Below are 17,085 nucleotides of genomic sequence, written 5' to 3' on the forward strand. Positions count from 1 at the left end.
CACTAGTACCCGATCCCCAGGGTTGAAGCTTCTCACCTTGACGGACCTGTTATATACCCGGCTTTGGGCTTCTTGAGCCTGCTGTAAATGGTCTCTCACAATGGGCATGACCGCCGCAATTCAATCTTGCATGAGGGAGATGTGTTCAATAACACTCTTCTAGGCGGTGGATTCGTGCTCCCAGGTCTCCTTGGCTATATCAAGGAGCCCCCGTGGATGTCTACCATAAACTAACTCAAAGGGAGAGAACCCAGTGGAGGATTGTGGGACTTCACGGATTGAAAACATTAAATATGGCAGCAGACAGTCACAATCCTTCCCATCCCTATTGACTACCCTTTTTAGCATGCTTTTTAGGGTCTTATTGAATCTCTCAACAAGACCATCTGTCTGTGGGTGGTACACAGATATCCGTAAGTGCTTAAAAGGGTTGTCCCGCGCCGAAACGGGTTTTTTTTTTTCAACCCCCCCCCGTTCGCCGCGAGACAACCCCGATGCAGGGGTTAAAAAAACACCGGAGAGCGCTTACCTGAATTCCCGCACTCCGGTGACTTCTTACTTACCTGATGAAGATGGCCGCGGGGATCTTCTCACTCGGTGGACCGCAGGGCTTCTGTGCGGTCCATTGCCGATTTCAGCCTCCTGATTGGCTGGAATCGGCATGTGACGGGGCGGAGCTACACGGAGCCGGCATCCAGCACGAGCAGTCCCATTGAAAAAAGAAGACCGGGACTGCGCAAGCGCGGCTAATTTGGCCATTAGACGGCGAAAATTAGTCGGCTCCATGGAAACGAGGACGCTAGCAACGGAGCAGGTAAGTAAAAAACTTTTTATAACTTCTGTATGGCTCATAATTAATGCACAATGTACATTACAAAGTGCATTAATATGGCCATACAGAAGTGTATAGACCCACTTGCTGCCGCGGGACAACCCCTTTAATATTCAGCAGCTTACCCATTTCCTCATGACCTTTGACATAAAGGGGGTTCCTTGGTCCGTCAGGATCTCTTTTGGTATACCCGTACGGGAGAACATATGAAGTAGTACCTTGGCAATACCTTTTGATGAAGTATTGCGCAAAGGAACTGCTTCGGGGTAGCGTGTGGCGTAATCTACAACCACTAATATATGTTGGTGACCCCGGGCAGACCTTACCAAGGTATCGACTAGATCCATAGCGATCCGCTCAACCGGCACCTCTATATTGATCAGGGGCACGAAGGGACTCTGGTAATGGGGCATAGGAGCTGTTATTTGACACTCCGGACATGACTCACAGTAATGTTTCACATCACCATGTACCCCGTGCCATAAAAACCGCTGAAGGACGCGGTCCCTAGTTTTTTCGCTCCTGAGATGACCTCCTAGCACATGCTTGTGTGCCAGGTCTAAGACCATCCTACGATAAGACTGAGGTACCACAAGCTGTTCTACCACCTCCCCATGGACCTTGTCAACCTGATACAACAATTCTTGATTGACTGCCAGGTGTGGGAACACTGCCTCAGCCCCTGGGAATTGAGGCTCCCCATTTATCACTAACATTTTCCCTGGCTTTTACTAAGGTGGGGTCTCGGAGCTGCTCAGTTCCGAAATTGGAACGTGAGACCTCTAAGTCAGGCATGGCAACCACTTCGTCCTGCACCTCTGTCTCACCTGCCAGTACTATTAAGGGAAAGTTATCCCCATTCTCTTGGGTCACCCCCTACTGCCGGAACCGTACTCTCAGGGTCAAACGGTTCGAGACATACATCATACATATTTGCATCATCATGAACCTTACTTGTAGATGACCCTTGGCTTCGCCACAAGTCCCAAAATAGCGGAAAGTCCCTCCCGAGGATCACAGTGTGCATTAAGGACCTTACGACGCCCACCTCATGAGTGGCAAGTCCACACGGAGTCTCAAGTCTTACAGGGGCAATAGGATACTCCTTGGTGTACCCATACACACACACACACACACAAACGCCCATGCGACAGCCGGTGACGATGGTGGGATCAACCAAGCTGGAGTGCACCAGCATAACCAAGCTCCCCGAGTCCAGTAGAGCTGTCACCGCAAAGTCGTTCACCTTTATGTAGCATAAGGGGCGATCAGTCTCTGACACCGTTTCTACAGAGCATACTGGCCGTGTGAACATCGACCTCCGCCAGGCAGAGTCACAGTCCATTAGCTCCACGGTGAGGGGACAATTGGCAGCAATATGCCCAGGCTCATGACAGCACCAACACAGTATGGGGGCCCGGTCTCCTTGGGGTTCTACCCGGGACCAGACTGTCCATTTAAGACTCCTCTTCTGTCCCAAACGATCCCCCTCTGAGCCGCCTCCCTTTGGGACACTTTTGACACCCCTTACATACGGAACAGTCTTACCAGGTGCTCCGGTCGACTTGCTGTTCCCGGGGTTGGAGCGTCCAGGAGGCACGGCTTGCAATAAGTCCTCCGTGGCTTTATACCTCTCGACGAGGCTCACGAGTTGTTCCACGTCCTGGGGGCCCCTTTGTCCCACCCAGCGTTGGATTGTGGGGGGCAACGAGCGGATAAATTTGTCCAGAACCACTTTTTCCACGATCTTTGCCGGGGTCGACTCCTCCGGTTGCAGCCACTTTCTCACCAGGTGGAACAGGTCGTACATCTGGGAGCGAGCTGGCAGGTTGTCGGTGAAAGTCCAGGCGTGTACGCGTCGGGCCCGCACATTGGTGTCCACGCCCAAGCGTGCCAGGATCTCACCCTTAAGTTTAGTATAGTCCTTGGCATCCTGCTCACCGAGGTCAAAATAGGCCTTTTGGGGTTCCCCCATCAGGAAAGGTGCCACTACCTCAGCCCACTGAGGCAGCGGTAACTTCTCCCTCTCAGCCACTCTTTCAAAGACAGCGAGATAGGCCTCAACGTCATCTGTGGGCGTCATCTTTTGTAAAGATGCCTGTACCGCGGTACAGGCGGGGGGAAGCGCACCAGACTACCTCTGCACACTTTGCGCCACCGCCAGGACTTGCTTTTGCAGCTGCTGGTTAACCCATTGTTGCTCCTGCAGGGCTAAACTGTTGGCTTCCACCAGGAGAGCATTAGTTTCGGCCTGAGCTCTCATGGCCTCCTCATGGACCTTTTGCTGGGTCGCCGTCATCAGCTGGAGGCTGGAGTTCGCCTGAATTAACTGCTTCATTAGCTCCTCCATCTTGGCCATGTCTAATTGCTGCACCGTTGCAGCTTTCACCCAGGACATGGGGGTTATAGCACTCTCCAGTCAATCTTTCTTGGGCGGTTGCCCTTAGCAACGGTTCTCCAGTTGCTGCAGCAAAATGGCCATTAATTGGTGTATGTCTCTTTAAGACCGTTGCCCGCATCCAAACACCATATGTGAGGGCTCAGCATTAGGACAGGTAGCAATCTGAGCGTAAACAGTCAGAGACAGTGACACTCTGGATAAAGTTCGTAGTCCAGGCTTCGCCTGGGTTTATTTCAGCACAAAACAAAGCAAAAACAGGCCTTAACATCAGGCCAACATAAAGTAACTCCTGCTCGTCTGAGCACTGACTAGACATAGACCGACCCTGTCTACTTACTTGCAAAAACAACTGCTTGCTGCGCACAGCCAGCCTGGCTCTCAGACCTGCAGAGGTCTCAGCACACCTTCCTAGGACCGGCAGGTCCAGGCTTTATAAGGCCTGGTACCAGCCTCACCTGGTACGTGGGAGTGGCCATACCACCCTTCACTTTGACCACTCCAGGAAAAGCCGGCCCGGATTATGCGGCTTGGAGCCACTTACAAACTACAACGTGTCAGTAACTTAATGTTACTGACACACAACTGCCGGCTTCCTCCACTGAGCCCAGGCTGCTCGGTGGCATGTATCTGCCCACGTGCTCCCTAAAACCTCATAGGAGAGCATCCTAGGCGAAATATATCTGCCCTCAAGTACTTTGCCCGTCACAGTCTCACACAATGTAAATGTATTTCAGAAAAATATCAGCATTTTAGTACTTTGTAATGTATTCCGTTTTACAATTACGGAATGAATAGGATGGAGGAGCAGATATAGTCAACTGCAAATTTGTTGCTTTGCTCCCCACACATACAAGTCCAGTAGTGTATAAAGGGTGAAAAGAAAAACACTGGACTGTTCTGGCACAGTTTTATATTCCATTTTAACCCACTCTTGTTCAGGAACTATGTAGCTCCTGAATACTACTAAGTGAGGATGTGACAGTATAATACAGCGCGGCATTCCCCTTCTGCTGTTCCACTGTTTAGGATTGGTTATGGGAGAAAACAGCCTGAATTGCAATGCAGAAAGTATCTGTTCTGGGCCAAAGCAGGGGCATTGCTAGGGTTTTAAAAGATCAGGGGCACGAGCCCCAAGACATATATTGCACCCTAGGAGTATAACATTTACTTTTGTTACTTCTATTTGTGTTTGCTATGGAGAATGGTAGGGCTCAAAGCCTCTGGCTCCTTGCTCTTGCATAGTTATCAAGTGTTTCAGAGAAGAGGCACTTGCCTAGGGATCCGGGTGCTGGGCAGAGGTCCAGGGTAGTTGCCCCGGATTTCCAGTGCTAGCGACACCCTTGGGCCAAAAACAGTGTGAGAGTACACTAGGTGCATGGGTGGCATATATTTATATTCCACAACACTTCTGCTTGTTTGACAACCTGATTGGTTGTTTGGGTTGGCTTATTCACAATTCCAGCATCCTGATTGGTTGTTTGGGTTGGCTGATTCACAGGGATTGGTTGTTTGGGTTCAATCAAGCAGAAGTGTTGTGGAATATAAATTTATGCACATGGGTGTTGTGCTACTTCCATTGGACATTGCTAAGAGATACTGCTTCAGCCAAACAATCAAGTATGTCAGCTATGGCCCAGTTGTTAGAGTATAGTATTGCAGTTCAGCAGAGCCACAGAAGAAAGTTCAGACCTGAGAGAAGTTAAATTCAGCATTGTGTGGTTGTTAGGCAAGTGATTGGCCCCCGCTGTTGCACTGATGACTAACCAGAACTGTGTGCAAGTTTATCCACTGTAGCTCGGAGGTGTAAAACAAAACTGAAAAAGCAACAAAAGGGGATAACCACACTGCGACTGAAACCTTGTTGCTGTTCGTGTGATATGCCTCTCCGGATGGCGAACAAACATCTGTTAATTAAAGGGGTTGTCTCGCGGCAGCAAGTGGGGTTATACACTTCTGTATGGCCATATTAATGCACTTTGTAATATACATCGTGCATTAAATATGAGCCATACAGAAGTTATTCACTTACCTGCTCCGTTGCTGGCGTCCCCGTCTCCATGGCTCCGTCTAATTTCGCTGTCTTCTAGCTTTTTTAGACACGCTTGCGCTGTGCGGTCTTCTCCCCTTCTGCTCGGTCCAGGCACGAGCGGCGTTCTGGCTCCACCCCCTTCTACGCGTCATCGCGTAGCTCCGCCCCGTCACGTGTGCCGATTCCAGCCAATCAGGAGCCTGGAATCGGCAATGGAACGCACAGAGCCCATGGTGCACCATGGGAGAACACCCGCGGTGCACCATGGGAGAAAACCGGAGTGCATCCCTGGGAAAGGACCGGCGGCCATCTTAGGGAGAAGATTTTTTAAAGTCCTTATTTCGTCGGATCGGTAAGTAGCAAGCCGTTTAAAAACCGCTTTACTTTGCTATTTTATGCCAGGGGGGTGACAGGGGGAATGGGGTAAGGTAAAATTTTTAGGTTTTCCACGAGACAACCCCTTTAAACTGCGTATTTCTGCGCCTGTCTGGCTTTTAGGCCAGGTTGCTGCAAGTGTCCGAGGCCTGCCTCCTGTTGCGTGTTCCTGCACTACAGTAAAGAGGTCAGTTGCCAGCATCCTATTATCATGGACTTCTGGAGAAACCCATTGCAGTAACCTAGTGTTTCTCAACTTCAGTCCTGAGGGACCCCCAATAGGTCATGTTTTCAAGATTCTCAGTATTGCACATGTGATGTAATGATTAGTGCCTCAGACATTGCCACAGGTGTTCTCACTATGAGATATCCTGAAAACATGACCTGTTGGGGGTTACTTCTATTTGTGTTTGCTATGGAGAATGGTAGGGCTGAGAGCCTCTGGCTCCTTGCTCTGGCATAGTTATCAACTGTTTCAGAGAAGAGGCACTTGCCCAGGGACCTTGGTGCTGGGCTAGAAGTCCAGGGTAGTTGCCCCGGATCCTGAAAACGTGACCTGTTGGGGAGTTACTTCTATTTGATAGGGGTCCCTGAGAAATGGAGTTGAGAAACACTGCAGTATCCCACAAGTTGCCGATGATGTGTCCAGTGCTTTATAAGCGTACCTGGATGCTGTCTTTCTGCCTGCAGCAGATATGCAGAGGGCAGCTTTCCTGGCAAGGATGTGTAGTGGCCCAGAGTCAGGGCCCCCCACAGCACCCATTTAGCTACCACATGTAGAATGTTTATGTATGTCTGTACTATTAATTGTGATTGAGTTATGTGTATTGGCCTAACCAGGTCACCGGCAGGTCATTGTCTAGTGTTAGTGTCAACTAACCTGTGTAGGTCTGTGTCCAGTTCACCCTAACCTGATTTGTGTTTTGTCAGTCATCTGTCTACCTCCGGATTGGTTAGGAGGCGTTTGGTTAGGCAGAAGCCTAAATCAGAGGGAGAATGTTGAAAAGAAAAAAGTAGAAAGAAAGGAGAGGGGAAGAGTCAAGTAGAGTTTAGGCTCAGATCAGCCAGTCTGAGCTAAGCGCCGGGCAACCTCGGCCTAACCTAGGCCGAGTCCCCTCCCGCTAAGGCTAGGATCAAGTTATGGAGCCAGCCATCGGAGAGTCTTTTTCCTCCATGCTTAAGTGAGAACCTAAAACAGGGCAGACCCCGCGGAATCTGGATGGAGAGCAGCCTTTTTAACTGTGAGTTACCTCATCCCTGCAAGAGCAGAAATTAATGAAACCACAGAAGAGCCCCCTCCATTCCTCCACAAGTAACCTTTGAGGTCATAAGCTCATATCTTAGCTTGGTAGCTTTATCCCTCAAGACAGTTGAGGAAGATTGTACTACATTCTGAGTGACTGAAGTTGTGGAAACAGTTAATAAGTACTAAAAGGGCTAACTGTGTGCTGTATCTTCAAACTGCCAGCTTTGAGTAAACTGTGTGCTTTCGGTTTACTACTACCTATACTGACTAGTCTCTATTTCAATGCTACATTACATTGAAAGGCACTGGTGTCACATGACATCTACACCATTGTTATGCCCTTGGTGTAATCAGCCTGCTGCACGAGCCATCGTTCTGGGTAGAGTAGCCACCACTGTGACACAAACTTAAGTTAGAGTACCCGCTCAAACTACTCCAGATAACTCCAGCCTGCTGCAGATGTAAAGCAACACTGTGACGATTGAACCCAAGTCAAACTTAAAGGTTTTTTTTAGCTTTTCAGAGCTATCAATAGCTAATCAGCATCTGTTTCGTGGGCCACTGTTTCAGTATATGGAGCAAAAAGCAGATAGCTCTGTATATTCTACAGCTGCTTGGCATGGTATTGCAAGCACAGTTCCCATTCACTTCTGAATAGTATGGCCCAAAAGGCTGGGAATAAGGCACAACCCGTTAATAGACTTGCACATACACAAATGTTATCATTAAAATTTCTCAGACTTAAAATGTGCCAGATTAATCACAGTAGCATTGCTAAATAGTACATCTGTGTAAATTTAAGACTGTTTAGTCTAAGTTTAGACCACCTATTGGTTGGCTTAGTTTATGCCACAAATTGCGCCACAAATTTTGGGGTAATTTAGACCATGACTCCTTTTTGACAATTTGGAAAAACTGTCCGAAAGGGTCTAAAAAAACATAAGAAATGTGGCGCAAAGCATGTAAAACAGTTTTCTGGCATAATTTGCATAGTGAATAGTAAAAAGCCCCTTTGTTTCTTATCATCGATTGGCTACAACATAAGAACCATTTTGAGCACCATTGCTGCCAAAGAGAAATGGAAAAGCAAGACTCCAGTGGGCAGAAGAGTACAAAAATTGGATCACTGAGCGGTGGAAAAATTACTGACTGGTCAGATGAATCCAGATTTCTGTTGCATCATGCTGATGGGAGGGTCAGATTTTAGCGCAAGCAGTATGAAATCGATGTATGCTTCCTTTTAACATGTAAATATCTTCATCTAATTTGCATCAACTGCTGTCTGCATGGAGTCAATATACGTGCAGAAAAAATTAAATAACTCGTGGAATCTATGCCATGATGACAAATTGCTGCAGTTCTGAAGGCCAAAAGAACTCAATGTGTTACTAGATGTGAGTCTCTAATAAAGTGGCCATTCAGCTGAAAGGAAAGGTGCGTTATTTGGCTTTGGAGCGCATATTTTGCTGGAATAATTTTTGGTTACCGTGTTGCATTAGCAAGCCCCTAAATAACAGTACAGTTCACCACCCAAAAAAGTGGCTCGTATTTTGGAAACTAGAGCCTTTAAGGAATTCATCAAATGGTGTCGTGTCTTGCTCCCAGATGTGTTTGAAAAACATTGCAATTTAACCTTTTTATGGTCAGATGTTAACTACCAAAGACATAGGTTTAGCCCCAGAGTGGGGCCTAATACTGAACCCTGTTGCACCACGCTAGCGACTGTGGTCCAATCAGAGTACGAACCATTTATTACCACCCTCTGCTTTCTATCATTGAGCCAATTTTTTACCCACTTACACACGTTTTCGCCCAGTCCGAGCTGCCTCATTTTGTATATTAGCCTATTATGTGGCACTGTCAAATGCTTTAGAGAAGTCCAGATATACGAGATCAATAGACTCTCCCAGGTCCAGCTTAGAGCTTACTTCATCGTAGAAACTGATCAGATTTGTCTGACATGAGCGACCCTTCATGAATCCATGCTGGTGAGGAGTTTGTTACCATGCAGGGCGGCGCTGGGTCCCACGGCTGGCGCGTGGCGCTCCGATGCCGGCTCCGGCGTCCCGGAGCTCTGCTGTCGGGGCTCTCCCGGCGGCGTGGAGCAGCCAGCGTGCAGCGGCGTGGCCGTGTCCGCCCGTAGGGTGCCGTCCGCTCTCCTCCACCTTCCATATGCAACAGTGGGAGAGTCGGCTCCTCCCACTCTCCGCCCCTGGGCGGAGGCTTTAAGTTAAAAGGCTGGCAGTGACCTGAGCTCACTGCCAGTTATTGGTTCTGCTAGCCTCTAGTCAGGTCTGTCTCAGTCTGCTCTAGTTGCTCGTCAGTATCCTGTCAGTTTGCCTGTGAGCGCCATCTCCAGCCTTACTCTGCTTTGTAAGTTTTGTTGGTCTGTTCCACCTGCCTCTTCTGTCGGCACTCTGTCCCCTGTTAGTAGTTCCATCTAGGTAGCCGCCAGGTCCCTAGCCAGCGCAGGGACCGCTGCCCAGTTGTCCGCCTGGGGTTAGCCAGGGCCGAGGCAAGTAGGCAGGGACAGTGGGGTGCGGGAAGATCAGGGCACCCCACCTGGCGCTCGGGGGGCAGAGTGCCGTAACATAATAACTGGCCCTTAAAACCTGTTTGTCATGGAGGCGATCAGTTCCCTCACGAACCAGCTGCAGGCCCTGGTGCCTGTGATCCAGGATTTATCCGCCCGCATGGTGGCCCAGGAGCAGCGGGGGGTGTCGCAGGGGTCGGACGCCTCAACCAGCCCCGAACCCAAGTGCCCTCTTCCTGAGGTGTTTTCTGGGGAGAGGAACAAGTCTTTTGTTTTCCAACAGGCGTGTCGCCTGTTTTTTCGGATGCGTCCCCGTTCTTCCGGGTCGGAGGCTCAGAGGGTCGGGCTGATAATGTCCCTGCTGCGGGGCTCTGCCCAGACATGGGCCTTTTCCATCCCCGAGGGTTCCTCCTGCCTGCAGTCTGTGGACTCCTTTTTTCAGGAACTCGGGGGTATCTTCGACGAACCGGACCGAGCGGGGTTGGCGGTTTCGCGGTTGTTGGCGCTGCAGCAGGGGTCGTCTTGTGTGGAGGATTATTGCTCCAACTTCAGACGCTATGCGGGGGATACGACATGGAACGATAGCGCGCTGAAAGACGTTTTTCTGCAGGGCCTCTCGGACGCAGTTAAAGACCTGTTAATTTCCCATCCCGTTCCCGGGTCCTTAAGGGAGGCTATGGAGCTAGCGGTGAAGGCAGATAGGAGGCTCAGGTCTAGGAAGCAGGACAGGCAGACCCGTAGAGTCAGGGAGGTCGGTTGCTCTGGTCCCTCTTCCTCCTTATCAGTCCCTGTGCCCGAGCTGATGGAGGTGGATCCGCTGGACCCCAAAGAGCGATGCCGGATCCATTTGTTGCATCGTCTCTGCCTCTACTGCGGGAAAGCTGGACATCGGGTGGTAACCTGCCCACTGAGGTCTCAACGCTCGCAGCTGGAACTGGCGGAAAACTGCGAGTCCTAGGCGATTGCAGGGAGGATCGCCTAGGACTTCAGGTACTTCCTAAACTTTTGGTACCGTGTCATGTTAGATTCCGGGATTTTTCCCGATCAGGGCGGGCGTTTATTGATTCCGGAGCAGCCGCCAACTTGATAAGTCTGTGTTTTGTCCGTTCTCTGATGGCGGAATTTGTGGCGCTGAAGACGCCAATTCATTTTACCAGTATTGATGGTACCCCCCTCTCTACAGGCCTGGTACGATGGAGGACCCCAAGATTACAGTTCACGGTGGGGATCCTCCACTCGGAAGAACTGTCTTTCGTGGTTATGGAAAAAATGTCGGTTGATGTGGTGCTTGGTATGCCCTGGTTGGCACTGCACAATCCCCAATTTGATTGGTCCACCGGGAATTGACTAATTGGGGATCATCCTGTCATAATCACCGGTCTACCATAGCTGTGTGCTCCGCAGATACGGTGCTCATTCCGGAGTATTTGTCAGACTTTCAGGATGTATTCTCCAAAAAACTGTCTAAGGCTCTGCCTCCTCATAGGGAGTGGGACTGTGGTATTGATCTGATTCCCGACAGTCCCATCCCTAAGGGAGCCATTTTCAATTTGTCAGGCCGTGAGCATGAAGCCCTCAAGTCCTATGTCTCGGAGGCTCTGGCCAACCGACATATCCGGCTGTCCAGGTCCCCTGCCGGGGCTGGTCTCTTCTTTGTAGAGAAGAAGGACGGGACACTAAGGCCTTGTGTGGATTATCGGGTCTTGAATAAAATCACTGTGAAGAACCAGTGCTCCTTGCCCCTAATTCCTGACTTGTTGAATCAGGTGGTAGGGGCCCACTGATTCTCCAAACTGGACTTGCGGGGGGCTTACAATTTAATTCGCATTAGAGAGGGAGATGAATGGAAGACGGCGTTCAACACCCCGTTAGGACATTTTGAATGTCTGGTCATGCCTTTTGGACTTTGTAATGCCCCCGCTGTGTTTCAGGGTTTTATGAACGCGGTCTTCCACGACTTCCTGGGGGTATTTCTGGTCATCTATCTTGACGACATTCTGGTGTACTCGCCTGACTGGGACTCACATGTGCAGCACCTGAGGTTGGTCCTGACCCGTTTGCACGAGTATCAACTTTTTGTCAAGTTAGAGAAATGTACATTTGGTTCTAAACAAGTATCCTTCCTTGGTTATGTAATCTCACCCACGGAGATTCAGATGGAGTCTGATAAAGTAGCAGCAATCTCCCAATGGATCAGACCAGACAACCTCAAGGCTCTCCAGCGGTTCTTAGGTTTTGCAAATTTTTACCGCAAATTCATTAGGAATTACTCAGTTATTGCTCAACCTCTGACCGACCTGACTAAGAAGGGGGCCAACTTGGGTAAGTGGTCGCCTGCAGCCCTTGAGGCCTTTAGCCGTCTAAAAAAGGCATTCACGACTGCCCCGGTGCTAATACAGCCGGACGCACAACTACCCTTTTTTATTGAGGTAGACGCGTCTGAAGTGGGGACAGGAGCAGTATTGTCGCAGGAAGTCAGTGGGAGGTCTGGGTATAGCCCATGTGTGTTCTTTTCGCGGAAGTTCAATTCAGCAGAGCGCAACTACGACGTGGGTAACCGCGAATTATTGGCTATCAAATGGGCTCTGGAAGAGTGGCGACACCATCTTGAGGGTGCTAGACACCCAACTACCGTATATACTGATCACAAGAATCTGGTATATCTCGCCAATGCTAAAAGACTCACAGCTCGTCAAGCCAGGTGGGCGTTGTTCTTCGCCAGGTTTAATATCGTCGTGACATATATCCCAGGAGAGAAGAACGTGAAGGCGGACTCCCTGTCACGGAGTTTTGGGGTACCGGATAGTGAGACCATGACTCCCGAGAATATCTTAGCCCCCGGCGTGGTGGTGGCAGCTGTGGAGTCTAACTTCGTCCCTCAACTACAGGATGCTCAGCAGGACGCTCCTTCGGGGGTGCCGGAGGGCAGATGGTTTGTGCCAGAGACCCTACGCCCTAGAGTCATGGATGAGTCTCACTCGTCGGTTCTCGCCGGGCATCCAGGGTTCCAGGGGAGCCTGGAGCTTTGTTCTAGACACTTCTGGTGGCCAGGCATGTCTCAGGAGATCCGCAACTTTGTGAGGGGTTGCTCGGTCTGTGCTCACAATAAGAGTCGTCGGCGTCCTCCGGAGGGTCCTCTGAGACCGCTAGCGGTTCCTTCCAGTCCATGGTCGCACCTATCAGTAGATTTCATCACTGACCTACCAGAATCCCAGAAGTGCACCACTATCTTAGTGGTGGTCGACCGGTTCTCAAAGATGGCACATTTTGTGGCGTTAAAAAAGCTACCCTCGGCTAAAGAATTCGCCACGATTTTTGTAAAGGAAATAATTTGCCTACATGGGGTTCCCCAAAATATTGTATCTGATCGCGGGGTTCAGTTTGTGTCGCAGTTTTGGCGTGCCTTCTGCAGAAACCTGGGAACGTCGCTTTCCTTCTCTTCAGCATTCCACCCGCAGACTAATGGTCAGACTGAGCGGAAGAACCAAGATTTAGTGCAATATTTACGGTTGTTTGCTAGCGAAAAGGCTCATCAGTGGGCAGAGTTCCTGCCATTGGCAGAGTTTGCACTAAACAACCGCCTTTGTTCTTCCACTGGGGTGTCTCCATTTTTTTGTGTATACGGTCAGCATCCTCGCTTCCTTACAGCAGTCCCTACTCTGTCGGTCTGTCCTGCAGCTGATGTCACCACAGATATGCTTCGGGGGGTATGGAAAGAGGTACAGAGAAACTTGGAGGCAGCGGGGGCCCGTATGCAGTTGCGTAGTGGGAAGAGTCCGTCTGTGTCTGAACCTTACAGGGTGGGACAGAAGGTATACCTGTCTTCTAAAAATCTCAAATTGCGGGTCCCGTCCTTGAAGCTGGCGCCACGTTACGTGGGGCCGTTTGCCATCACAAGTGTGGTGAACCCACTCGCCTATGAGCTGGGGTTGCCAGCCACATGGAGGGTTCACAGGGTATTCCATAAGTCGCTATTGAAACCTTTTGTCCCTTCGGACCGAGGCAAGTAGGCAGGGACAGTGGGGTGCGGGAAGATCAGGGCACCCCACCTGGCGCTCGGGGGGCAGAGTGCCGTAACAGAGTTATTCCCTTGTTCTCCTTGAGGTGCTCATCAATGGCGCCTCTCAGAATCCCCTCGAAAATTTTTCCCGTTACTGAAGTGAGACTTACTGGCCTGTAGTTACCAGGCTCACTTTTGCTCCCTTTTTTGTAAATTGGAACCACGTTGGCAATGCGCCAATCCAATGGTACTACACCGGTCTTGATAGTGTCTAGAAATATTAGATATAGCGACCTAGCTATCTCATCACTTAGTTCCCTTAGTATCCTTGGGTGTAATCCATCTGGGCCCAGCGATTTATCAATTTTAGTCTTCTGTAATCGCTTCCGCACCTCCTCCTGCGTTAGGTATGAGATATTTTGTGATGGGTTCATTGACTTGTCAATAGAAGCTGTCCACGTGGAATCCGCTTAAAAATAGAACATGCTGCGATTTTCCCTCAGCGAGCGGAAAATCGCAATAGATTTCCGCTTGTGTGCAGAAAAAATAATTTTTCAACAGCATGTTATGGGCAGTATTTGCTGTGGACTCCAGAGGGGAACACCCGCTCCAGATACCACAATGAAAATCCGTCTGTGTACAGCCAGCCTAATATTGAATTATCTTTTTTTGCCACATATTGTACTTGATTTAGGTGGTAAAAATAGACTGATAGAATTTGTGTATATTTGTTAACTGCCAAAATTAGGAAAAATATGGAAAAAATTCTCATTTCACATTTTCAACTGTAATGTCTTAAATATGTGATATATCAAATATATTCCCACATCCTAAGGTTCTCGGCTACGTTGCGCATGCGCAGAAGCTGGGGTAAAGTCTGCAGATCAGTCCAGGGGCCCTAGGTATATCATTTCATCTACCCTCACAAATATGATCCATAAGGGGAGATGAAACAAACTTTCTTTTACACTTTTTAACTTTACATTATCACTGTTATCCAATGGATCACAGTTATCAATACAGTGACGCCCGGTGACATCTTCCTGCTTTCGGCTACTCATTGTAGCCGGGAGCAGGGAGTTTTTAAATCTGAAACGGTCAACTTTTGTGCTCCACCATTGACTTTCATTCGGTCTCCGTTATCTGTTCGATATCAGCGATCGGATAACTGGGTACTGCAATCCGCAGGGCCCAGTATGTGCTTCAGACACCCCCAGGCCCGTGGCTCTATTCCACAGTAATGCTGTTTTCAGGCGAGTGGAATAGAGTCCAGCAGGGGAGGCCATCAAAAGGCTTATCGGCGGTTACAAAAGAGCTAATATGAGATTCTCTTACACACTGAGTGAAAGTTTCCATAGCAAAAATAAATATTAAAGGAGACAGTGGACACCCATGTTATGTAAAATTAGTGATATTACATGATTTATATAGTGTCTGATGTATATATTTATGCTGATGGGGAAGAATATAGTTTGAAGAATGTGGTATTTAAACCTATATTTAGCCAGAATATATAGTTTTCAAGTATCCCCAGTGGACTCTATCAAATACCCTCCCTGCATCAAGCAAAAGAAACACGACGTCTTGATCCTCTGCACTTCCGCTATGATGTTAATATAAAACTGCATGTCACGGTACATTGCTGCTGCTCACCTACTCCTGTGGTTGCAGTTGGATGTAAGCACCTGTCATGTGCTACACACCACACATCTGCTTGCTCTCAGTCCTTTACCCATTGGGCTTCCACACTCCTGCCCCCTCTTTAAAAGGGCCAGTGCGCGCTCGTTAATTCAGTCCCTTACAAATCACCAGCCATCTCCTGCTATATTAGCCATCCTTCCCTCATTGGAGGATGCCTAAGAAATTGTTCTCATTAGCCATTGGGGCAAAACCTCAGTTTGTGTATATTACACATGGCTATGGCCTTTGACTATTCTGACTTCTGTGCTCCCTGACCTCAACTCTGTATTCTGAACTTTGCTGTTACTGGCTGCTTGCCCTGACCTTCATCCTGGACCTCAGTCCTGACCACAGTCCATATCCCTGCAAGATCCCAGTGCCGTATAGCTGGCTGCTTACTTCAAAAAGAAAATCAATGACGTCCAGCAGCATATGACCTCCCAATTCCAGACTAGCCCGGACCCTAGTCTCATCAGTACTGCATATAGCTCCTGCTCACTCTGTACTCAGACCAGTGACAGAGGAAGAAGTCTCCAGTTTGCTTTTCTCTGCTCGCCCCACAACCTTCGCTAGCGACCCTTTTCCATCACACCTCCTCTGGTCCCTCTCCCCAGTTGTCATCTCTCACCACACCTCCATATTCAACCTTTGGCATCTTCCCCTCCTCATTCAAACATGCTATCATATTCCCACTGCTAAAGAAACTGACTCTTGACTCGACTGATGCTGCCAACTACCGAGCCATCTCAAATCTCCCCTTAATCTCCAAACTATTAGATCGCCTGGTTTACTCCCGTCTTATAAGCTATCCTGACAGCCGAATTGAGGGGCGACTACTCCCTACTGATCCTCCTTGATCTCTCCACAATATTTGACACTGTTTACCACAAACTCCTCCTCAACATGCTTCTCTCCAAACACCTAAAGGACACTGCTCTTTCCTGCTTCTCCTCCTACATATCTGACTGCTACTTCAGCATCTCCTTTCCTGGCTCTACCTCCCCTCCTCTTCCCCTTGCTGTTTGGGTCACGCAGGGCTCAGTCCTTGACCCCCTCCTTTTCTCCATCTACACAGACCCTACTGGACAAGCCATCAGGAGATTTGGCTTTCAGTATCATCTCTATGCTGACACCCAGTTATACACGTCTTCCCGTGACATCACAACAACATTCCTCCAGAATGCCACCAATTGTCTGCTTTCTCTCTTCCTAAAACTGAACCTCTCAAAAACTGACCTACTGGTGTTTCTGCCCTCTGTTTACCGACCTCATCCTGACATCTTCATCTCAATGTGTGGCACCACCATTGCTCCCAGACAGCACGCCTGCTGTCTTGGAGTTATCTTCTACTCCGATCTCTCCTTCCCCCCCCCCCATCTCTCTGATCTCTCCTTTACTCCTCTAGCCATGTCCAAAGGCTAGAGGATGTAGAGGATACCAGTGGCCATGATCTGTGTCCATAATACAAGAAAGAATACATGAGTAGAGGGTTTAAATAACTCATTATGCCAGTAGAAAGGAAAGACAAAACTTAAGTGAGACAGTTGATTGACAAACCACTTGTAAGGAGAATTTATGTGTTTATCAAGGAGAAGACAATCCCAGATCTCGTGCAGAAAGTCTAGGACCCATGAGAAATACAAATCACACCAGCCTTGTTGCGGTATCAAATGATTTCTAATTTATTCTAAGGTGTATGTGATTTATATACCATAAATGACATCACAGGAAAAGTATCTACCGCCAAGATTAATACATGATGGGGTACAACTAAAACGTTTAACATAAATCACACCTTTTAAGGTGTAACTATAACATACAATGAAAGAGTTATGAATTCAGTGAAAAGGAATGCAAGGGGGGGGGGGGGGTCTGGGAGACTTATCTTCTGTCTACCACGTACACCCCTTCACTACTTATACTAGCATCATGCTATATCTTTCTAGCCTACAATCTAATAGAAAAACAATTAACTGACACATTGATCTA

The 17,085-nt window shown here is 48.8% G+C and overlaps 1 protein-coding gene across 2 annotated transcripts in view; it reads left to right on the top strand.

Annotated features, from left to right (window-relative positions):
• LOC136581963 (dipeptidase 2-like) overlaps positions 1 to 17,085 on the top strand; it is a 154,945-nt gene that overhangs the window by 92,497 nt on the left and 45,363 nt on the right. The gene's annotated exons all lie outside the window — the stretch shown is intronic.

This window comes from Eleutherodactylus coqui, chromosome 11 (genome assembly GCF_035609145.1).
Source record: "Eleutherodactylus coqui strain aEleCoq1 chromosome 11, aEleCoq1.hap1, whole genome shotgun sequence".
Lineage (NCBI taxonomy): Eukaryota > Metazoa > Chordata > Amphibia > Anura > Eleutherodactylidae > Eleutherodactylus > Eleutherodactylus coqui.